A 24,773-nucleotide genomic window follows, 5' to 3' on the forward strand; every position below is an offset into this window, starting at 1 on the left:
ACATTATACCATTTTGCATATGTATTGACTGTACATCTACAAAGAGTATACATATCCACCAATGTATTTCCATACGTAAAGCTCTTGAAATACTATCAAGATGTCTTTTCAAGTAAGCCTAGCCTCCTTCCTTGCCCAATACATATTCTCCAAGTATGTTGGAGGAACAGATATGAGGTATGATGATCCTTTTAATGGACAAGGCTATAAGTGGCATAGCCTGGGCATCCCTTACTCCCATCTCCTCTAATCCTCAATGGGAGTAACAGGTGTAGCTGGCCTTATCAAAGCTAGCTGCATATCATATGCATTACCTCCTTACAAAGGTGTAGCAGAAGCAATAACTAGATCTACAAGACAAGCCTCATCACCTCTAACATAGCCCCATATACTCTTACCAACTAACACATTATTCACCATAAAACTCCACATGGAATACTTGGTTCCATCCAATTTATCCTCCCAGGCCAAAACTTCAAACATGTCTCCTGAATTTAGATTCAGATTTTGATTCTGAACCATCTTAGATGTATGCATAAACTGCCCACTGATTCACATGCTGTGAATGGTATTGCACCAACAAAATCACATTAACCCACTAGCCAATGCTTGGCTAAACAATGCACAAACCTCACTGAACTTCCAATACAGACCTATACTTGCAAAACATGAACTAATTTGAATGTTGTATTGCCAAATACAGAGGTAAACAGCTCCAAATCCTTTCCCATAATTGGCAACAGTCTCTAAACCTGCTCAGAATAGTGTAGACAGCAACTACATTCACTGTTATTGGGGTGGACAAGCTAGAAATAGGCTCCAACAACCTCTTCTCCTTCAAAGGTGGTCTATAATCTCCAGAATAGACAAAATACTGTCCCAAAAGTGGACATCCAAGTCAGGAACAACAGCAATAGTGGCAGCCAGGTAGAAACCTTAAGGAGCTTTGTCACCATTTGGCATACATGTGTAGGGCATATGTATTAATGTGTTGTAGAATTGACATCACTTGCAAAGAGCATATGTATCCACAAATGCATTTCATGCATAAATCTTGTACTTCTTGTGGATATGTAGAGGTGAAATAGATTCTACATACATAACTGATATATTAACCATTTGGATCAACTCACTATCCATTTATATGTTGACCATGTCACTATCTTTCTATTTCCATTTGGCATAAATGTGCATTACTAATACATGTGATGCTTAATATCACCTACAAAGAGCATACATAGCCATCCATGCTTTCCATAAATAGATGTCATGACATATTTATTGTGCTTTTGTCGATGAAGCACATTCAACATACATACCAACCATTTTGATCGACCCTTTGTCCATTTACAAGTTGACCATGTGTAGCATCTCTCTATCCCCATTTGGCATACATGAAACTCGTGAAATCCTTTTCACATACATGCTATGCTAACCATTTATATCAACTCCCTATCAAGTTACATGTTGTAGACCCAATATATAGCCTATAAGAATGATTACACACTAACATAAACAAGTGTCTTCTCCCTTAAAAAACAAACACTAGAATGAAAAAGCTGAAAAGCATCTTGGATGTTTAATAGCAGCAATATATATCAAGTTACACAAGAGTAACACCTGAACAATCCATTAATCTAAACCAAAATTTGATAGAGTAGAAAACATAAAATGCATCTTGAATGTTTACTAGAAAAACTAAAAATTAAACAAGAGTAACACCCGAACAATCCATGTCTATAATCCATAAGTTTAGCATTGACACATCTATGGGCATCTTCTCATAAATGCTGCATCATGCCACATAGCTTGCCAACAAATTTATCCTACAAAACAAACATAAGCTCCTGTCAAGTTACATGCTGCAAACCTAGGATCCCTATGTGATAAGAAGGATTGAAAGCACATTAACAAAAACATATGTTCCCTTCATCTACATCAGAGATTGGAGCAGTAGGGCTACAAATGGAATAGGAAGGAGGGAAGGGAAGGGACGACTTCAAAATGGATAAACTTTACAAAATTTTAAAAAATAGAAAATGTACCTTTTCTGCCCTGCACATATTCATTGAAAAGTTTGTAGTCATTCTCATCAAGATGGTATTTCTTTGTTTGTCGATCATAGTTGAGATTGGCCAAGGCTATTATAGATTCCAAATCCACACATTGGTTGTCAACAAGGTCATATGTGTAGGTCCTAGTTCCCTTTGCTTGTTGATACCATGACAAATGAATTTGAACATTCAAAGGCCTATCTAATAGATCAAAGGGGCCTCTTGTGTCTTTTAGACAATTTCCAACCTTTCTCCTCATGCTTACCATCCTTCCAAGGTACCACATGTTGTTTACAGTACCCTTACTAGTATTCCTAGCTTTTCCTTTTCCTCTTGTCTTTTTGTTTGCATTAATTGATGTGCTTTCAAACAATACTACACAATCAGATCCTATACCAAGACATGTTCCTGTATGAATCATTGCCTTCTTCTCCAAAGAAAAATACATTCCACTTTTCACCCTTGTTAATCTATCTTTAGATAGTGTGGGATTTCCATTCAATTGGCTAACAAGTGTGCTTTTAGAAATGGCTTTCCCATCCACTTCAACAAATGGCGATATTTCACTAGCCACCTTCTCCTCCTCATCAATTAGACAATCAATCACATGACGAAGCTCACTTTCACTAGTAATTTCCTCATCCAGATCACCTCAAACACCACTATCAAAGTGATTATCTTCATCTATAAGTAGAACATCATCCAATGATTCATCTTCATCCACATATTCAAGATTAGGGTTGAAGAGTTCTAAGAGATCTCCCTCCTCCCGTGAGTCATTTTAAAAAGTTTCATCATGCATACCAAGTGTCTCACTTATGGCCTTTGCTTCTAATAATCCCTCTTTCAATGCAGATACCATATGGTTGTCACTACTCACACAAGCATAGTCTCCCAGGTTGGCCAAAGGAGTGCCATGCTCCTTTTCCAAAGTAGCCCATATATTTTCTTGTTTAGAATGAGCTGCTGGAAATTTAAGAATTGAACCTACTTGAAACTCTGCTATTCTATTAAGTGCTCCTGTACTACTCAGCAAATCAAAGCCATCATAGCATCTTCCATTCCGAACCATTCCACCCACCTTGCTGAAAAAATTCTCACATGCATCTGATCCCATGCAAGAAAGGGGTATGTGCAAGTGAGGATGCTTTTCCCTAAAGGTCTTTATCAAGAGAACCACAAAGTGACATGACAATTGAATGTCAATGAATGTTTCTCTACTGATAAAGTTTTGCTTTAGGGAGTATGCATCATGCTTAGTGATCCACATGCGCCAAATCCTACATATAGAAAGAACCATGAGTATTAGCCACATAAACCTTGGAAATACGTTCAAAATCCTTTATTCATGTATATCACTAATAGCAATGGTAGCAACTTCTACATACCTAAAAAAGAAAGACATCTTTCTTGCGGCTTTCACACGACCATACAAGTCTAAGGTAGGTGATAAGAAAATATCAATGTAAAATGCTACTATTGATAAGTACATACGTGTGCCCAATGTCCGCTCTTGGTGAGCACCATAGCCTTCTTGTAATAACTTCAAACACTTTTGTACTTTCTTTGCAGCAATCCTTTGTGCAGCTCTCCAATTTTGTCTATCCTTCCTCTCAATATCCCCTTCTTGCAAGCCATGTTCATCAACCTTGAATAATTGATATACAATTGCTACATGATTCAAAGTCACAAGCTCTCTACTAAGTACCAACCTCCTAGATGCACTATCCAAAGGATTGATAAGTTTCTTTCCATTATGGATATAGTCTTGATCATGCAAGCCACTGATACTCCCATCAACTATGAGGTGTGCTGTAAAGGGCCAAACCTTCCAAGGAATGCACAACCTGGGACCTTGACAAGAAGAGTAATCTTGCAACATCAACTTTCTGCGCCTACTATCCCTATCTGAAGCATGTCCTATCAATGGACCTACCACCTCCCTTAGAAAAATGTTCCAAGAAAGCTGAATGCTCTCCCACTGTTCTCTGACAAACATGGAATCAAACCTATTACATGTCAATTACACCAATAGAACTAGCTTTGGCAAGCATTCAAGAAGAGGATTCACTATCAATACCCTTGCATAATGAGCAATCACATTATAATGTTGAAAAGCATCCACAACTCTAAGATATCCATCTTGACCATCACCAACTTGCATGACAAAGTCTGGAATGCAAGTGTGTTCCAGCTTTTTACCACAAAAGCCAACCAAATTATCATCATGTGCCACCCATCTCACCATTCGTTTCACAACTGTTTCATCCTCAGCTAGAAGAACTGGCACACTACCCAAGGGTATACCTTTCTTCATCATGTGACAAGTGTAAACTTCTCTTGCATGTTGAAATATATCCTCTTGTAAACCAGTTCGAAAGAAAAGTTCTTTTCTTGTGGACCTCATTGTGGTAAACACGTGTGGACCTCCAAGGTTAAGTGATAAGAAATTATGCAACCTTGTCCCTCCCCATATCTTGACAGTCTCAGATAATTCCTTTGTTGTATTGTAATATCTCTTCCCTTGACCTACTCTTGAAATGTTTTGTGAAATGTCAACAAAGAAGTTCCACAATGCCTTCTTTCCCTCAAACAGACCTAGCTCATGAGCATTGATTATATCTTGACAAATTTTCTAACATCTTTCCTCACCATGGCTTCCATAGTGCTCTCCCGAAAACTTCTAACCTTCACGCTCAATGCAACAACTTCAATTCTTGTGAATGCTATCTCCTTCTTCAATACCCGAACCATTGTGGACTTTGTTTTTGCTACTCTCAATAACTCTAAATGAGTCAAATAATCTAACCATATACCACCTCCTATGTCTCTTGATCCACAAGTGTCTGAAGATCGAATTTGTCGATACACTCGCATGCGAAAGTCTCGTTCTTTAGGAATAGTAGCACATGCACAACATTGCAAATTATCAAAGTATGTTCCCTCCAAACTTATCTGCTTGCAATCCTTATGATGGAAAGTGCCATTAATTTCAATGAGCTCTGTTGTCCCCATCATAATTGTTGCCTTAGTTGCTGGCTCATTGTGCCATTTGCCACCTCCCTTACTATCATCCAAAAAGGGCTTCAAGTCAACCACATTCCCATCATAGTTATATGACCCTTGCCAAAAACCCCAACACAAGGTTGCAAGCAAGCTACTCTCTATGAGCAAAGGAGGAATCTGTTAAGTTCCCAATAGACTTGATGGAGAGAGAGCTAAAAGCCATATGACTAGCTACACCTAACATCTCTATAAAAAAACAGAAATAGTGATTGAAAATAGAAGCTTGAAAATTTGCCTAAAGGAGAGAGAGCCAAAAGCCATATGACTAGCTACACCTAACATCTCTATAAAAAATTAGAAATAATGATTGAAGATAGTGGTATCCACTTGTTATCTAGCATGCAGCTTATATAGACTTTTGATAGAGTGCTATAATCTCGAATAGTCTCTGTTACTAGTTGAAACACCACATTACTCTCACTTGCAAAGGTTGAAACTTCCAACATTGCTTCATTTACTTTTTCTTTTCCTAATTCCATAATGTCATCCAATGAACCAAGGCTGTCCTTTCTATGGCTCTCTTGCTCACATAACCCAATAATCCTCATATGGGATGTTGAGTTGATGTGTGAGTGTGTGTAATTATACAAAGTGTCAGGACCCCCTTGATCATAAGAGCAATCACACTCCTCACACCAAATCTGAAACAATGCTTACCATCCTTGTCCTTTGACATGAGCTCAAATCTATCATGTCGGCCTTTTGCTCTTAACTTTTCTTTGGCTATCTTAATCTCCTTCTGCCATTTTTTGACCTCAGATGGTGTTGCAAGGTGACTCTTCAATCGATTCTTAGAAACACTACCACACGTAGTCAAATCATCCACCATATTGTAGCTTTCACACCTTGAGCAAGATCATGCATACATAAATCTGGAGACACTGTGCACTTTGGCTGCATTTTATTGCTATCTCCAACTGAGTCCACTTTTTGGCATTTGCCTTGTGTATCATATTCCATTTTCAATTGGATAGTTACTTCTACAGCATCAACTACCATCTCTCCTCTTGCTTGGCCCCTATTGGAATTTTCCTAGATCCTCCCAAAAATATAAACTCATCTATGATGAGATTATCAAGGATGATCTCTTCTCTCAAGTCCTTGTAGGTACCACCAGTTTTAAGATGAACATATCCCAACACATGATTTTCAGCCACACCCTCATCTAACACAATCACAATATCATGCCTCTCCATGCTCCTATAAAAGGGCTAGATAACAAAAAAGGTGCCCAACAAGATAATCTCAAATGGACAGCAAAACCTGTTGTAAAGTAAAGAAAATGAGGAAAAAATTACAGCAAAACCATCATTAACATGTTCAAAATGAAGGATGAAATGGACATAAAACCTAGAGCAAAGTATGGAAGAATCAGAGCTGCTTCAAGCCAACAATCTCCTTTTGAAGCTTACAGCTACTCTAGCAACTAGTAACAAATTACAGCACTTGTAAACAAATTCCAACCAAAAACATGTGAGTTGAAGTAGAAACATAGGCCTTCTCAATGCATTATTTGCAGTAGTAGCACAACGTGTTGTAAAGGAAATGAGGAAAAATTATAGCAAAATCATCATTAACATGTTCAAAATGAAGCATGAAATGGACATAAAACTGTTGACATGTATGGTGATATGCGGCTCTATCCGCCAGCTCACATAGGATAGGTAGAGCGTGTAGATTGTCAATTTGTCTTATCTTGTTTTCTTAGTAGTTGTGTGTTGTACTTATTGCCCATGTATGTAAGGCACATAAGCCCTCTCTATGTATGCTACATACTACCTATGTCTTCACTTTCGTAACATGGTATCATAGTAGCCAGGTTCTCTAGTGTCTCTCCCATTCTAGTTTTCAGTCTCCTCACTACATCCACTTCTCGGGGGGTCCACCTTACATAAGCCAGCTTAGAATGTGCCAGGGGAATTGCAGACCGTGTTAAGAGACTGAAGTGCTCCCGAGGCTAGATTTCTTACATACTAAGACTATAGAAATATAAAAGCATAAAGCATAAATAGCATAGAAGCATAAAGATATAGAAACATAGAAGCATAGAAGCATAGACTAAAGAAGCATAGGCATATAGAAACATAGAAGCATAGACTAAAGAAGCATAGGCATATATTTCTTTCTTTTAAACAGAAAATCATATTCAAGAAATAATGCTACACTTGAGTGTGGCATTTAGTGTTCATTTTAGTCTAAGTAATAGAGATTCAAATGCGAACCAAATTGATAGACAAGAAAAACTCGAGAACATTTTGATCTTTTAATTGGGGGGCTAGTGTTTGTGAGTCTTCAGATCTAATCCTTATTTATAGCTTTTTTTCATCACGAGAAATAAATCTAGAACAAGTGATAATGCCTAGACACACTCACTAAAGGGAACAATGTATGATTTTCAAAAGAGCAATAGATTAATAAACATGGCACTCTATATTAAGTCTTCTAGGCAACACTTTGTCCCTTTACTTCAACATGAACTATAGGTTGTCAGCTAATTATCCCCATCGGCTTCTGTTATGATACTTTGTATTGGAAGGCATCTCATTAATTAGTATGGAAAATATTAATCATTACACAAAACTAATGGACTTTGCTTTCAAAATAGGTTTCTTGACTCCAACACATTAATTTGTGCCAATAGCTTATCTAACTTGGTTCTTGCTCTTAGGGTTGGTTGATGCATATGTGGATGTAGACATATACATGTGGAAAAGCCCATATAAGTACTAAGATTCAAGAGACTAAGTACTAATAGAAATAATTCACTTTCAAGAATGTGCAAGAGTTAATCATGCCCATATATTTGTTCAGCAGAGACTGGAGAAGTACTTCAATGTTGGATGAGAGATGTTCCTGGAGCAAGAGGCCATAAAATCGAACAACTCCTTCTCCAAAGTCATGATAGAACACAGGCTACAGGCAGATACTAAGAACGCATGCTACAGGTAGATACTAAGTCTAAGCATTCAGTAAGAAGCACTTAGAACATCTTAAAGAGTGTAGAGTCTTTGCTTTTTAGCTGTCTGTCTGTGTTTTATGGCCTAGCAGAAAGCTTCATTGAAAGCTGCACAAAACTTTACGAAAGTTGTTATGAAGCATTGCCTTACAGAATTGTCGTGTGGGACTTGTCTCCACTTAGGAAAAACCAAAACTTGTTATAGGCATACAGGATGTTGCTTGTTGAAATGGGTTATAGAATTGAAGGATTGCCATATCTACGCACGTTATTATGGAAGCAGCAAGTGAAATGGGGCTGGACAATACGTTATATTCATCAATACAAATCTATCGTTTTGGCAATACAAATCTGTCGTTAAAATGGGACTGGACTATACGTATACATAATCATATATACTATAGTCAAATTGAAGGATTTCTAGAGCTACAAATGTGATTATGGAAGCATGCAGACAAGGAGTACGATTCTCAAGCCCACCTTGTCAACCACACATAAGGCCAAGCAGGCTGAGAGCACACTAATAGTGCCAAGTCCTAGCTGAAAGCTAGCTATTTAACTAAAAAGATTGCAAAAGAGTATGGAGTCTTCTAACATGCTTTTGAAAGGATTTTCCGGCTCTCTGGCAAGTCCCCTACTCTATCAGACTCATGGGCAACAATCAATGGTAGGATTTGATGATCAGAGACTCCCAAAGATTGATGAAATGCAAGCATTGGGTTATAATGATCAACGTCAAACAAATAAAGGATCGTGGACTGCAAAAATTCCATAATCATTTGCCCTCTTTGTTCCTAATTAATGGCCAGCATCCAAGTGCATTAATATATAGCAAGAGGTCTCCTTGTCCGGAAGAAGGACCAGACACTCTGACTTTGCTGGAGTGTTGAAGGGGGACATTTTGTGAGAGCCACTCTCGTGCAACACTACGGAAGGGGTTGGAGAAGACTATATAGCTTCACTTCTTCACGTTGTTTGTGGATACACTTGTATATACGAGTTCTACTTTGGGTCTCTGAGCTTCCAACCACCACCGACTATATGAATGTGAAAGCCAAAACAAGAACAGAGGCTTCTTGGAGGATGCTGCTTACAAAAAATACCAAAAAATAATACACATATTGCAATATAAGACTACAAGTAGGTTCGAAATGGACCTTACAAGAGCCCACCAACAACCAAGCTTCTAGAAGTTGCTACTGGTAGACGAAAATCCTTAGTGCAAAGATTTGAACTTCTAGGCCCAAATAGTAGAGTAATCTGCAAACTCCAATGCTGAAAAACCAGTAGGGATATTTGAGGTAAAGAGAGGTGGGAGATATTCGAACTAGAAGGTACGATGATATACACTAGCAGGCTACCTTCCAAGGCAATGGAGGTTGAAGAGGCAAAAGTACAGGGCATAAGGTAGGGCAAAAGTCATAGGAAACCCATTTTCCCATGCTTCCCCATTTCCCCCCTCCATTTTTGGGGATAAAATTGGCTCCATTTCACCATGGTTAAGAAAAAATATGGTTAAAGTTACATTTGTGGGTGAGTATGGTCAACCGTGTGAAAAGCCCTCACTCATGGGATAGGCCACATGTGTACACATACTTGGGAGGGCAAGTAATTTGTACTTTTGTTGGCAAGCCAACTAATCTAATTACTTTATAACATCTTTTCCAAGCCCAAATCTATCATAGTTTCCTTAGTTATTAGGTTCACCGCTGCTGATCCATAGTGTATTAAGGCATTTGTAATGGTGTCCTTCAATGCACATCTTTGATTTGATAGTTCTAGGGTCATCATCTCTCATAGATTGCCCAAGACTTACACATAGCGGTCACATGACTTCCTTCCTATCACAAATTCTGAATGAAGGGTTCTATTAAGAAATTCACTATTCAAATAGCTGTCACACAGTCACAATATTGAAAAGACACATGTATATTACACTACTATATACACTAGAATAAAATAGTAAACCTATATTAAAGAGAGAATGATTTAATGATATATTTGTTTTATATTATGAAAGACTGTTTATATCATGACTTACAAGGTTGGATCTCAAGTTCCTTGATTTGAACCACCCTCAAAACAATATTCTTGGATCTACAACATTGGGACTCCATGTAGCCTTCCATTACTCCATTTTTTATTTAATCCTTTGATAGATAGTCTCTTTGTCTTTGGGTGATTGGGCAATTTTGCAAAGTGTGCAAAGCAAAGTGTACTAAAAAGATAGAGTGAATATTTACAAATGCCAAAAGAGAATAAGGACAACTTAGGAGAACCAGCTTGTGGTCAAAATCAAAGAGTGAAAGAGTGAGAGGGTATAGGTGTGGGTGTGGTGGTGTTCATGTGGCCATGTCATGCTTAATTTGCTTGTAGGAATGTATTACTATGGAACATTTCTTACATCTTATTCCATAGCCTTTTCTCTTATTTTCTCTAAACATTAGCCCCTTTAATTAGCCACGATTAGTTCTTTGATTACCATAATTAACAATAAGAATCACCATCAATGAAGGAGACCTAGTGTTAGTTTTGGGCTTAGTTCATGAACATCCAGTGACTGACTTATCAAATGAGTATTTGTGTGTCATTTCTACATCGGGTCTACATCTAGGGTAAAGATTAGTAAACCCCCCCCCCCTTCCCAGCCCCCCTAACTTAAATTTAAGATTAGCCAAAACATAAAAGGGCCCCCACCCCTAATGTATAAGCTTATGCATCATCTGCAAAAAACCCCCCTAGTGTACACTCACGTGACATCGTAAGGTTCCCCTTCTGAATCCCCTGGGACATCAGGTATGCTCATTTGCCAATCTAGCACGATACTATTGCCGCTTCATTGATCAATATGCTACTTTGACGCGATGCATGACTATGCTATTAAAAGATGGAATTGATTTCTCTTGGGATGAGGATTGTGATCATGGGTTTGTACAAATCAAGAGTGCTCTGGCTTCAGAATCCATTCTACACAATCCAGATTGGTCAAAGACTTTCTATATTGGTGAGCACACTCTGGTAGGTATTCTTCTCCAGCAAGGGGAGGATCGGTTAATGTATCCCATTCGATTTGCTTCTTGACAATTGCTTGACACCGAACGATGCTACTCAAAGGCTGACAAGCATGCCTAGTCTTTGGTGTTTTGCATTGAGAAATTTAAGCATTATGTGGCTGGAAAGTCCTTCATTATAATCTCTAGCAAAGGTCTTGCAAAGCAAGTTCTTCAATCACGAAATCCCATGGGCCGGTTGGCCAAATGGTTGGCAGTTCTACAAGAATATGATTTTTCTTTCAAAATTATAAAAGGGGGTTGTTCCAACTTGAAGAATGCTTTGATTGATTTAGAGGAGTGCCTCGATGTAACCCTTGTAGCAGCCATAGAAGTTGGGGATCGATGGTATGGTGGTATCTACAAGTTTTTGACTGCTTTGTCCTTTCCTCCGAAAAGTACTAGCTATGAGAGAAAGAAGATCCAAAGAGATAGTAGGCGCTACAGTCTCTTTGATGGGGTCTTGTACCGTCAAGGCATGGATGGTACTAAGATGGGTCATTAATGCAGATGAAGTGCCTAAGGTATTGAAGCATTATCATGATGGATTTTGTGGAGGCCACTATGCCAGTGACTATATAGCTAAGAAGATTTTACATGCTGGATACTATTGGCCGACCTTGTTCAAGGATGTCACTTTGTATTGCAAAACTTGTGAACCATGCCAATTCTTTGGTAGGAAGGATTTGCGTCTTGGGCAACATCACCCAGTGATGTCCATCCATCCGTTTCAAAAGTGGGGAATAGATTTTGTCAGGCCCTTACCCATGACTGCCCGCAAAAAGAAGTATCTTTTGGTAGCCATTCAGTATGTCACTAAGTGGGTTGAAGCTATTGCCCTCCCCGCTGCAAATGGTAAGGCAATTTCAAATTTCATATTTGAACGTATCTGCACAAGGTTTGGGACACCCATGGAAATAGTATCTAACCATGGGAGTCCATTCTTAAATGAAGCAGTGGAATTGCTCATGGATTGCATGGGTATTGATCACCACACTTCTAGCATCTATTATCCGCCATCCATGCGTAAAACAGAGCGGACCAATGGCCTCCTTTGTAAAAATGGCCACAGGGAATAGGAGCCAGTGGGATCAGAAGGTCACAAAAGTCGTGTGGGCTTACAACATCACCCATAAAACATCTACAGTCACACTCCTTTTGAGTTGGTGTACAGTATTGAGGCAGTTTTACCACTAGAGATAGAGATTCCGACCTTGAGATTGGCACAAGAACAGAGGATGACCAAAGATGAACATGTAGAGGCTAGATTGGTACAACTTGAGAAGTTAGATGAAACCTTACACCTTGCACTACACCAAACAGAGATCCAAAATAATCGACAAAAGGCCAACTTGGATGCTTAGATTTGCAAGGGATGGGAAAGACACTTTGCTGAGGGGGATGTTGTGCTATGCTTTGATAATAGATTAGACCACCAAATGGATAAGAAGTTTCTGCCACTATGGAATGGTCCATACAAAGTCATCAAGGAATGTAGCAATGGGTCTGTAAAAGTTCAGGAGCTGCATGAGCCATATGGCATGAAGGTGATCAACAAGCGTTACCTCAAGCCCTTCTTTGTGTGTGATGGGAACCCAGGCATGGAAATGCTGTGCATTCCCTACCTGGGGGGGGAACTATTATGGGTAAATTTGTCTAAGGAAAAAGGCATTAATATGTGTGTGTGTTTGTATGTGTGGCAATAGTATAATAAAATATGGAGTGCATAGGGCCCAGGGTTGAGGTGGCAAGGCATGACCATGTGCCACCCTTCCACGTAAGAGGACCCATAAGGTGTGTTGTACATAATCCATGGTAGTAATATTATAAAATGTTAAGGTGGCATGGCTCCTCCATGTGCCAGCCCTCCACCTAGGCAGTCCCATGCCTGCATTTAGTGAGAAATGGCCCAAAGTCCATTGGAGAAGTAATATAAAATAGGTGGAGATGGATATTATATTGGGTTATTCCCTCCATATAGGATAAGCCCATGTGGGGGAGGCATAGAGGGTCCAAGAGTGCAAGTTAAATAATGGGGAAAGTAGGATGAGGTGATAAGATTCCTTGTGCCAACCCTCCACTTGTCCTCCTAGATGTTTGAACGTGTTATAAAATTGGGAAGAGACCAAGGGAGTATCATAGACTTGGGATATGGGAGTTGATATATGTGGAAAAATGTGGCCAAGCATTATCACACACAATTAAGAGTGCGTAACTGCCTAGCCCACATGGGAGACTCTTCCACACACACCATGCATGTGGGAGGATGCATTTATTGGGAGAGACCCTCTCTCTTGGCTATAAAAGGAGGGGGCTATTCCTTGATGAGACACTCTCATTCTTGTAAAGCCACCTAGCTAGTACTTTGATTTCCCCTTCCCTTCCTTTCAAATAAAGCATGGTCCTCTTGCCTTGATGTCTCCATCTTTACATTCCTCCTCCCATCATGTACATGCTTCTCTTCCCCCTCTCCCTTTTCCCTTGTGCCATAGTCTCCCTCTTCATTCCCTCCCCTTCTAATCCCTTTTCCCCTCCCATGATAACGTTTTGCCCTCACGTTCTCCTTTCCTCTATGGCCTTTGAGTGTTGCCATGCTTCGTGTCTAGCCTCTTGTCTTGATTTCTTTTCTAGGTAACAGCGGCCAAATCTTTTCAAAGTAGCAGGGTTTGGGGAGATTTGGCTATGCAGCCAAATCTTGCTAGCTTCTTTCTAATCATGAGTGTTTAGGGAGATTTGGCCGTGTGGCCAAATCTTTTCAAAGCAGTAAGGTTTAGGGAGATTTAGCTATGATGCCAAATCTTTATAACTTCTTTCAAATCACCAAGGTTTAGGGAGATTTAGTTGTGTGGCCAAATCTTATATGTTTTGAAAGAAGCTAGGAAGATTTGGCCGCATGGCCAAATCTCCCCATTTAAAATTCAAAATTCAAATCTGAAAATTCAAAATTCAAAATCTTAGATTCAAAATTTAAAACTCAAAATTCAAAATTCAAAATTGAAATTCTGAATCTTAGATACAAAATTCAAATTTCAAATTTTAAGATTTGAAAGTCAAATCATATACTAAAGACCCTACTTTCAAATCACACTTCAAGATTTGTACTTTTACAAGACTCTTGCATTCAAATCGTGGCGTTTCGAAATGGAAAAGATGGAGTACATGCAAGAATCAGATTCACTTTAGATTTATTTTGTTTTCTTACTTGGATGATTGAGTAGCCATTGTTGTTCATGAGCTTGTGCTCTTTGGATTTCAAGCAGGCAAGCAAATCTATTCGTTTCCTCCAAAAACTAGTTCTCTTATTGCATGCGGTAGTTGACTGAGGTGAATTGAGAGAAGGGTATAGACGGAGGGAGAGAGGAGCTGTAGCAATCGTAGGAGTTGTCTTTCTTGCTGGTAGATGGAAGAGGAGCTGAAGTAGGTAGTGACGAATGTGTAAGAAAATAATACAACGTCTGTGCTCAACAGATAATAGGATCTTGTATGCAAGAGAGAATAAAAAATTTGATTACTATAAATTTGATACAATAGATGGCACTGCCTCCCAGCCATGCGCTCCTGTGAGAGAAGCTATTGCAATGTGTATAAACATATATAAAGGAAGCATATGTGGATTCTAGAGAACAAAATTTCCTTTAAATTAAAGAGAACTAAGAACAAGAAGCATGACTTTAAAAAAGAAAAGGTTAATTTTTTAATTTAAAATAAATAAATTATATATATATGTTATAAAGCCTAATTAAGGTGGTATAAGAAAAAGTCAAGCTATACATAAATGTATAGTATATATATACATATGTATATAACATTATATACTTGTTGTGTGTGTGTGTGTACGTGTGTATATATATATATATATATAGGAATATATTCTATTTTATTCTTTTGTGTAATTGTGTAATAGTATATGTATCTATACATATATGTAATAGTATATATATACATGTGTATATGTATATACTAGTATATGCTATTGTATACTTCTGTGTAACTATGTAATAGTATATGTATCTACACATATATATAGCCATATTTAAGTCTAAGGCAACTCAACAAGATTTCCAAGAGTGCTCACAGGCAGACTAGCTTGTTCAAAAAAGCAACTGGGAATTCATAAAGGAGACCACTACTGAGAAAAGGTCAAAGAATCAGGCTTTGTTCACCGGACATGCAGCCAGCAAAGAGATATATTGTGATGAAATATTCAGTACGTTGTGTATCACACGAACCAAGTATAGGCTGAAAGAGCACTTAGCTCACACGAGAAAATTCATCAAGGGGAGATGCTCCATCAAGTATTGTGCCAAAGAAGTAATAGCTAGGCAGTGAGTCAAGCACCTATGTGGCTTACAGAGTGTAGCTGAGTGGTGCAAGGGAAGAAAAATGGCATGGCACTATGAGCAAAATGCTTGCAAGATAAATAGCTAGAGAGCACAGAGTCATGACGATAGCATACACTAGAAGGTGCAGCCATGCAATAGTATGAATATAAGGTGTTGGATACCCATAGCAAGTGAAGGAAATTGTGCAAGAGGAGAAGAGACCATAGGGGTTAGTGACAATTTTAGGAAGAATAATGGACAATGTAATGATCAACTAGCAAGGTGTCATCCCAGAGAAGCCACAGGAGAGGATGTAAAGGGATGGGGACTTTTTAAAAGAGAGTGGTAAGCATAAAGGAGGAGAGGAAGGAGCGAACTATGCAGATATCAATTGGTATGTAGGGAGGTATCCCTAGAGCCATAGCCAAGGATGTCAAGAAGGAGGCATGTAGGGTAGAAACATGACAAGGTTCAGGCCGAAGGAGAGGGGAAATGGAACCTGTGAGTTCGTCGAAGCCATATTGAGGCTAGGCGACTCGATACTTCAATATGTATAGGATGGAAAGGATGGAAGGAGCGAAGGTTTCCAAGGTCACGGTGCTTGAGCAGGACTCGAAGTACCAATACAAGGTGTGAGCATAAGTTAATAAGGAGCAAGACAAGAAAGAAGCATTACAAGAGCTCATGCCACTGCATGATCATGGGCGGTGGTTCCACATGCTATTAGGGGTTCTAATAATATAGGTTAGGTATAAGTATAGGGGAATCATAAATATATATGACAATAATTGCACTTATGACTTATTACTTTAAGAGAAATACAAGGCAATAATCAAGGGGGGGAAGGGGAACCCAAGAAAAAGAAATAAAATCTCCTAAATAAAGTAATACCCTTGAGGGCAACAACCACATCCATTATTAGTTACCACCATACTAGCAGGTGAGTGGGTATATAAGTTACAAATAAATCATAAATAATCAATTAGACAAGCCATATAAATTACATAAGATAAAAGGTTGGCCATCACTAAATACAGTAAAGAAGATAAAAGGGTACTTAAGCAAAGAAGAGGGTAAGAATAAAATAAAACATAACCTTATAATCAAGAGAAGAAACTATTGGGGGGGGGAGGGTTTAAAAAAGGGATAGATATGGTTGTATAAAACTTTCCCTTGGGGGGTAGAATGTATAACTATTAGAGCATATAATTTTTTCCAATGGTAAACGTATAATATAATTTTTACATATGGGGGTGCAATCAATGCTTCAGGAGTTTTTACTTTACTGATAATTTTTTAAATTCTTATAAGTATGTGTTATGTGTGTGTCATCTAGAGTGTGTGAGAAATGCTTGTGTTGGTGAGTATGTTTGTGTGAGAAAAAGTAAAATTGTGTGTGTGTGTGCGGGGGGGGGGGGTGGGTGGGTGAGGGGGGGGCACATATACACACACCCTCCACACACAAATGATATATGTTTTGTAGGTGTAGAAGTTAGAAAGTGACTCGCATGTGTTCAAACATAAGCACACAATACAACTATATTAGGGTGGATGAATAAAGTAGGTAAGAGGCTATAGTTAAGGGTGCTTATAGAGTATAGACTTCCCACCCCATGTTGCATTGAATGTACATCTGGGCCATGGGTGGGCAATCTTGCCCACCCATGATTTGTGGACATGCCCATGGTGCGGTAGTCTCTAAACACCCTAAGAGAGCATGCCCACACTTTCAAAGTGCCATCACTAAATATTTTTATGAAACTTCAATATGCCACTATTCCCATGCTCTACTCGCCAACTCTGGCTTGGAATGAAGGTGGAAAGACAACACCCGTTAACATCGGAGAATGCTAAGTGCAAAAATAGGGAGGCAGTGGCCGTGAATCAAGGATTCATCCAAGAGACTATACGGTTGATATTGCTGATAGCAACCCGAATGTTTCAAAGAATGGACAATTTTCAACACCATTGGATAGCTCCACCCTTCAATGAGGCATGTTGGGCTCCTCACATTGTAGGGATGTTGTCCCATAGTGCGAGAATGCTCTCTAACCATCCTTGTAAAGGTAGTGTGAAGAGCTATTGTCCCCAATAGGAGTGACAGACCTAGACACTACCACAATTGCTCCATTTCCAAAAGCATACTATGTTCTATTAATATTGTGAAACCAAAAAAATACCTCAATAAACTTTTTCCAAGACTTTATATTAATGTTTTAGTATAGCTTTGATAAAAACATCCTTGGTTTGCACAGTTTGAAAGCTCCTCACATGATCTTTCCTCCCCCCTGCACAATGTAGGAGCTCCACACACAATCTTTCCTCCCTCTCCGCAGCACAGTGGGAGAGCTCTCCTCCCCTAATCTTGAAATCATGACATTTGGGAGCTCCTCATTCGCTCTTCAAAAGCCCAATTTGGATGCTCTCAACAACTTCACCAGTTTGGTACAGGAGGTGAATGTGAAGCTCGGGGAAAAATAGTCTATCAAGGTCTAAAGATCACCATCACTAGAAGCATGATTGAAAATGTGTTAGGCATTCCTGGAGGCAATTTTTAATCACACTTCTTCGAGAAATAGTGGAAGAGACATGATATTCTAGATGTATAGCCCAATGCTCATATTAGTAAAGATGGTGGAGTTAAGATTTCTATCATGCCAACAGACCTCGAGGATGTACTAAAGAAGAAAATGCACTTCTTTCCTGATACGAGAGGAACTAAAGTTTTGGCATGTTCAAGTAGCACTAGAGAAACTAAAAGGACATGATGTCTCTTTCTCAAGGGCAATCTCCAAGAGCATGATAACCAACTTGAAGAATTGCATGGATGGCAAATCCAAATTGTCATATCATTTTGCTGGAATTGAAATGCACTTGATGACATCTGCCCTCAAAGGGATTTTTGAGCAATACGATAAGAAAATGTCTCAGAAGGTGACTTTTCTACAAGAGAAAGCCACCGATGTAGCGAAGGCAGCACAACTTGAGAAATTTCTCAAGGAGGGTGCAGAAGCCAAGGTAGAGGAGGTAAAAGCGAGTGTCTTGCAAGCATGAGAGCAAGCTGAGGCCGTTGCAAAAATGGTCGACATGGAAAGGCATAGACGAGAAGAAGCAAACAATCACATCAAGGAGCTCCAAGAAAGGCCTGAAGAAGTTAGAATTGATGGGGGCATCACGGTCAAGGAGCTAGCAATGGTGAAAAAGGATCTTGAAGATCAATATGTGATATGTTTCTGATCTTCAAGGTCCTTTTGCACCATTGCTAGCTCCTTGCTTAAAATCCAGGGTATGGGGGGACAAGGTACATATATGAAAGAAGAACCATTTGCATTGTGCTTCACCTTATAAACCCACTTGGAACCAATTGCATTCTTGTCTTTCGGCAAAGGCACCAATTCCCATGTAGCATTTGCTTCCAACGCATCCATTTCTTCATCCATGGCTTTCTCCCATTTTTCTTTTCCCATGGCTTGCTCAAAAGAAGTGGGTTCTGGTTCATGTATCACTTTGACCATATAGGCATAGCGAATGGCTATAAATCCATCATATTTCAGCCTATCCATAGGATACCTAGCTCTGGTAGACTTGCGCAAAATAGGCTCACTACTAGGTGCTCTCAAAACATCCCTTGTCTTCCTTACTCTAGGTGTAACAACAGAAGGAATACCCAACTCATCATCAAGGCTCTGTTCTACTGAGCCACTAGATTCACCATCCATATAAGTGACCTGCATTCACATCAACCATGGGCTGATCTGCTTTCTCTTTTCCTTTTTGTGATACTTGCATACCACTATCTGCATTGCTTTGAGGAGATCCTCTTGATCTCAATTTGCCTGTCCATGGCGAAGTATGTGAACCACTGCTAGAGGACACTATAGGTCCACTAATATTTTGTGATTGTTGCTGTGAATTCTATGCAGCATTACCATTTTGTGCATCTACATCATCAATCACATTTATTGGTTTATATCAGCCGCTCATCTCATAAAAAACATCTCTACTCACTATAAACTTATGAGTAGAAGTGTTATAGCATCTATACCCTTTCTGCTACAGAGAATAACCAATAAAGATGCACTTCTCAGTTTTTAGATCCAACCTGGATCTCAATGTTGAGATATCGAGCTCCACTTGTGATATGCCAGGGTGACCGTTGTGCATTTATGTCATTGACTTGCGTATGTGGTTGGTACACCGCCCATGAATAATAGCTAGATGACAGCTATCTTTATGCACTCTAGTTAATGGTTCAGTTAGTATGCCACCTTAGTTAGCTGAGTTTGATTTGAGACCCACATATAGGGTTCACCTATTCTTCTGTACTTAGAGTTCTTTTGGCTTACACAACTAAGAAGAGGAAAACTGTTTTCAGCCTCCATCTTTGTGTATATTCCCCCATTGTGTATGTGAGAAAACCACAAGTGAGACTCCTTCCTTCTCTCCCACTCTCTTCACATGGTATCATAGCTTGGTTCGTGGTAAGGAGCTCAAGAAAGCAACCAAGTTCACGGTGTCCTAGTAAGAGTGTCAGTGTTGCTTTCCTTTTTTTTCGAGTTTGGGAGAAAATCTCTGCAGATAGCATAGCCAGAAAGTGCAAGAGTGCACTTGGGATGCTCTTCCCGGTGTGGCGAGAGAGCAGTATATGCTATGGGAAAGGCAAAGCCCTCGATGAAATTATTTTTTTGATTCGAGGACATTTTGGGGCCTGTATTGGTGGCAGAAGTTTTCCGTAGGCACTCAGGAAAGTGCCCTATTTTTTATGTGCGACCACTGTTCTATAGGTCAGTGAAAAGTTATCGCAGAAATTACATTGTATGCTTGTGCGCAAAGATATTGGGAGTGATAGAATCATTCTTATTGCCTGTTGATGCATAATCGTCACTAGGAAGTGACTGTGTGGTCAAATATCACTTTCGTCAGTTTTGCAGATTTTCCCTTGTGAGGCAGATGTTGTGTTCTTTTGCAATGATAGAATATTTTGCAGTGTTTTGTAATGGCGTCTGATGCTCTCTCACAGATTGTCACTAAAAATCTTGACAAGAACAACTTCCAAGCATGGAAGTTTAGAATGACAAATTTCCTTAAGGGAAAAGGCTATTGGGAGTTCATTACTGGAGCTGAACAACAACCAGTTATTCCCAATGTTCCCAATCAATAGGAGTTGTAGGCATTTAAAGGCTGGCATGAGAGAGCTAGAACAGTTATGTACTAGTTGACTATCAGTATTTCAGATTCTATGATTGTGCATATTCAGGAGATGCAAGCACGCCGAAGGAGGCATGGGATACTTTGACAAAAATGTATAGCACAAATATGCAAGCTAGGAAAATGCAGCTCAAGCAGGAGTTGCATAATGTGCAAAGAGAAAATATGAGCATCAATGACTACCACATGAAGGTGAAGAAGACTGCAGATGCACTTGCTATTATTGGGTTGCCAGTGGAAGATGATGATTTAGTTTCTGTGACCTGAAATGGTCTAGGAAAGGATTATGCACAATTCCGAACATCCATTGCCATCTGTGAGAATTTTCCTAATTTTGAGGATTTGACTGCTCTTCTAATTTTTGAAGAGCAGAGAAATGGTGGTGCATCTTCTTCAAGAGGAACTTCAAAAGAAGGTGTCATCTACTCAAATGCTAGAAGAGGTAGAGGCAGAGCTTGAGCAGGCTGATTTGGAGGCCGTGGCAGAAATCAGAGTATGCAGAAAATTCAAGAAAACCAGTCCTATGGAGGAGGACGTGGTAACTTTAGAGGTAGGGGGAGCCAAAGAGGTCATGGTGGATGGCAGAGAGGCCAAAATTCAAACAACAATGTTGAATGCTACTACTGTGGTAAAATGGGTCATATGGTTGAAGACTGCTATAAAAAGCAAAATGACATCATGACTAAAAAATTGCAACAAGGCAATTATGCATCCTCTAGTAGACAGGGTGATGACAGAAATGAGCATCTGTTTATGGTGCAACACATGACCAATTCTGTGACAAGTCCAAAAGAAAGAAATGATGTATGGTATGTTGACTCAGGTGCGTCAAACCACATGACAGCTCATGCAGAATGGATGCAGGATGCAAGGAAAATGGAAAGACTAGGATTTGTGGCTGGTGATGATACTGCAAATCCTATTGTGTAGATTGGTAAAATTACTTTGTCTATGAAAGATGGAAAAAAGAAATACCTGTCTAATGTATTTCATGTTCAGAATATCACCAAGAACCTAGTTTCTGTTGGTCAAATGGTTGAGTAAGGCTTGTAGGTCAGATCTAATTCTCATGGATGCTTTGTTGAGGATATGAAAAATAAAAGTCGCTTGATAGTAAAAGGGAAGAAGAAGGGCAAGATGTTTACGTTGGATGTGGACATGCCTGAATTGAGCATAGCAATGTTTGCACATGGGACCAGTGTAGTTGCAGATATTGCTATCTGGCATAAATGCATTGGTCATGTTAATGTACAGCGACTTAAATTAATGCAAGCTCAAAATATTGTTGCAGGATTGCCTACATTCAAGGTTGCAGAAATGCATAAGGTATGTGAAGCCTGTGAATTTGGAAAATAGGTAAGGAAACCATTTCCTACACATGTTGAAGAGAGTAAGAGGCCATTGGAATTAATCCACTCTGATGTGTGGACTACTAAAGCTACATCTATTGGAGGCTATCATTATTTTGTCACTTTTATTGATGACTACAGTAGAAAAGTTTGGGTGTATTTTATGAAAAAGAAAAGTGAAGTGTTTGAGCATTTCAAAGCTTTTAAGGCTATGGTTGAAAAAGAAACAAGACTGCAAATAAAATGCCTAAGGTCAGATGGAGGGGGAGAGTACCAGATGGAGAACTAAATTATTATTGGGATGAAGAAATTGCTACAATAGTCTACATAATGAACATGAATCCCACTGCAGCAATACATGGCATGATGCCAGAGGAGAGGTATACTGGTAGGAAACTAGATATTTCTCATTTGAAAGTTTTTGGTTGCATTGCCTATGTTCATGTGCTAGATGAGTTGAGATCCAAGTTGGATCCAAAAGCTTAGAAGTGCATCTTTATTCGTTATTCTCTGCAGCAGAAAGGGTATAGATTCTATAACCCTTCTACTCATAAGTTTATAGTGAGTAGAGATGTTGTTTTTGAGATGAGCAGCTGGTATAAACTAGTAAATGTGATTGATGATGTAGATGCACAAAATGGTAATGTTGCATAGAATTCACAGCAGTTATCACAAAATATTAGTGGATCTCTAGTGTCCTCTAGTAGTGGTTCACATACATCACCATGGAGAGGCAGATTGAGATCAGGAGGACCTCCTCAAAGCAATGCAAATAGTGGTATGCAAGTATCACGAAAAGGTAAAGAGAAAGTAGATCAACCCATGGTTGATGTGAATGCAATTCATTCTTATGTGGATGGTGAATCTAGTGGCTCAGAATAGAGCCTTGATGATGAGTTGGGTATTCCTTTTGTTGTCACGCTTGGAGTAATGAAGACACGGGATGTTTTGAGAGCACCTAGTAGTGAGCCTATTTTGCACATTGGGTGTAGAGAAGCTGCATAAGTTCAAAGACCTGCTTGGTGTGTAGGAATTGGGATTGAGATCGAGGGGGAGTGTTGAGATATCGAGCTCCCACTCATGATGTACCAGGGTGACCGTTGTGCATTTATGTCACCGACTTGTTAGCTACAGATGCGGTTGGTACACCACCCATGAATAATAGCTGGATGATAGCTATCTTTATGTACTCTAGTTAATTGGAGGAAACCGTTCCAAGTTCGAAAGATGAAGCCTGGGTTCGTTGTGGGAACACAACGTCTGGTGAGGATCCCTCCATGAGTTCTAGAGGAAGTTCAGAATACCAAGATGCAATTAATGTAGAAAATCTCACATGGTCTCCATCAGAAACCTTTATTCAGGCAACTCTTGGATACCATGTAGCAGTTGGGTTGTATGTAAGAGCGCAAAGGCAATTGTTTGATCCACTCTCAAGCAAACCCCACCCAAGGAGAGCAAAACTAGTAGTTCCAACTATTCCAGCAGTCAATATGCAGAAGCCTAGAGTCCGCTCTACTAAATTTAGTGGCAAGACAAAGGAAGAAGTATGCCACCTTAGTTAGTTGAGTTTGGTTTGAGACCCACATATAGGGTTCACCTATTCTTTTGTACTTAGAGTTCTTTTGGCTTACACAACAAAGAAGAGGAAAATTTTTTTTAGCCTCCACCTTTGTGTATATTCCCCCATTGTGTATGTGAGAAAGCCGCAAGTGCCTTCCTTCTCTCCCACTCTCTTCACACTCAACTCATCTAGCACATGAACATAGGCAATGCAACAAAAAACTTTCAAATGAGAAATATTTGGTTTCCTACCAGTATACCTCTTCTCTAGAATCACGCCATGTATTGTTGCAGTGGGAGTCCTGTTCATTATGTAGACTGCTGTAGCAATTGCTTCAGCCCAATTATAATCTGGCAGGTCTTTTTTGTTGAGCATGGCATGAGATAACTCTCCAATATGCCTGTTTTTCCTTTCTGCAAGTCCATTTTGCTATGGGGTATGACTGCATGAATATTGCTGCTTTATGCCATGCTCCTGTAGGAACCTTACAAACTCATTTGAGAGGTACTCTCCCCCTCCATCTGACCTTAGGCATTTTATTTACATGTCTGTTTCTTTCTTAACCATGGCTTCAAAAGCTTTGAAATGCCCAAACATTTCACTTTTCTTTTTCATAAAATACACCCAAACTTTTTTGTTGTAGTCATCAATAATAATGATAGCCTCCAATAGATGCAGCTTTAGTAGTCCAGACATCAGAGTGGATTAATTCCAATGGCCTCTTACTCTCTTGAACATGTCTAGGAAATGGTTTCCTTGCCTATTTTCCAAATTGATAGGCTTCACATACCTTATGTATTTCTGCAACCTTGAACTTAGGCAATCCTGCAACAATTTTTTGGGCTTGCATTAATTTAAGTCGCTATACATTAACATGACCAATGCGTTTATGCTAGATATCAATATCGGTCCCATGTGCAAATATTGCTGCACTCAATTTAGGCATGCCCACATCCAACGTAAAAATCCTACCCTTCTTCTTCCCTTTTGCTATTAAGCGAACTTTATTTTTCATATCCTCAACAAAGCATCCATGAGGATTAAATCTGACCTGCAAGCCCTGCTCAACCATTTGACCAACAAAAACCAAGTTCTTGGTGATATGCGGGACATGAAATACATCAGACAGGTATTACTTTTTCCCATCCTGCATAGACAAAGGAATTTTACGAATATGCACAATAGGATGTGCAGTATCATCACAGTC

General features: G+C 39.3%; 1 pseudogene; it reads right to left on the reverse strand.

Moving 5' to 3' along the window:
- Positions 1-318: 318 nt before the first annotated feature.
- Positions 319-3,327, reverse strand: LOC147882868 (uncharacterized; annotated as a pseudogene).
- Between the last annotated feature and the right edge of the window lie 21,446 nt (positions 3,328-24,773).

This window comes from Dipteris shenzhenensis, chromosome 29 (genome assembly GCF_047967505.1).
Source record: "Dipteris shenzhenensis isolate YYH24624 ecotype China chromosome 29, Dip_SZ_1.0, whole genome shotgun sequence".
Lineage (NCBI taxonomy): Eukaryota > Viridiplantae > Streptophyta > Polypodiopsida > Gleicheniales > Dipteridaceae > Dipteris > Dipteris shenzhenensis.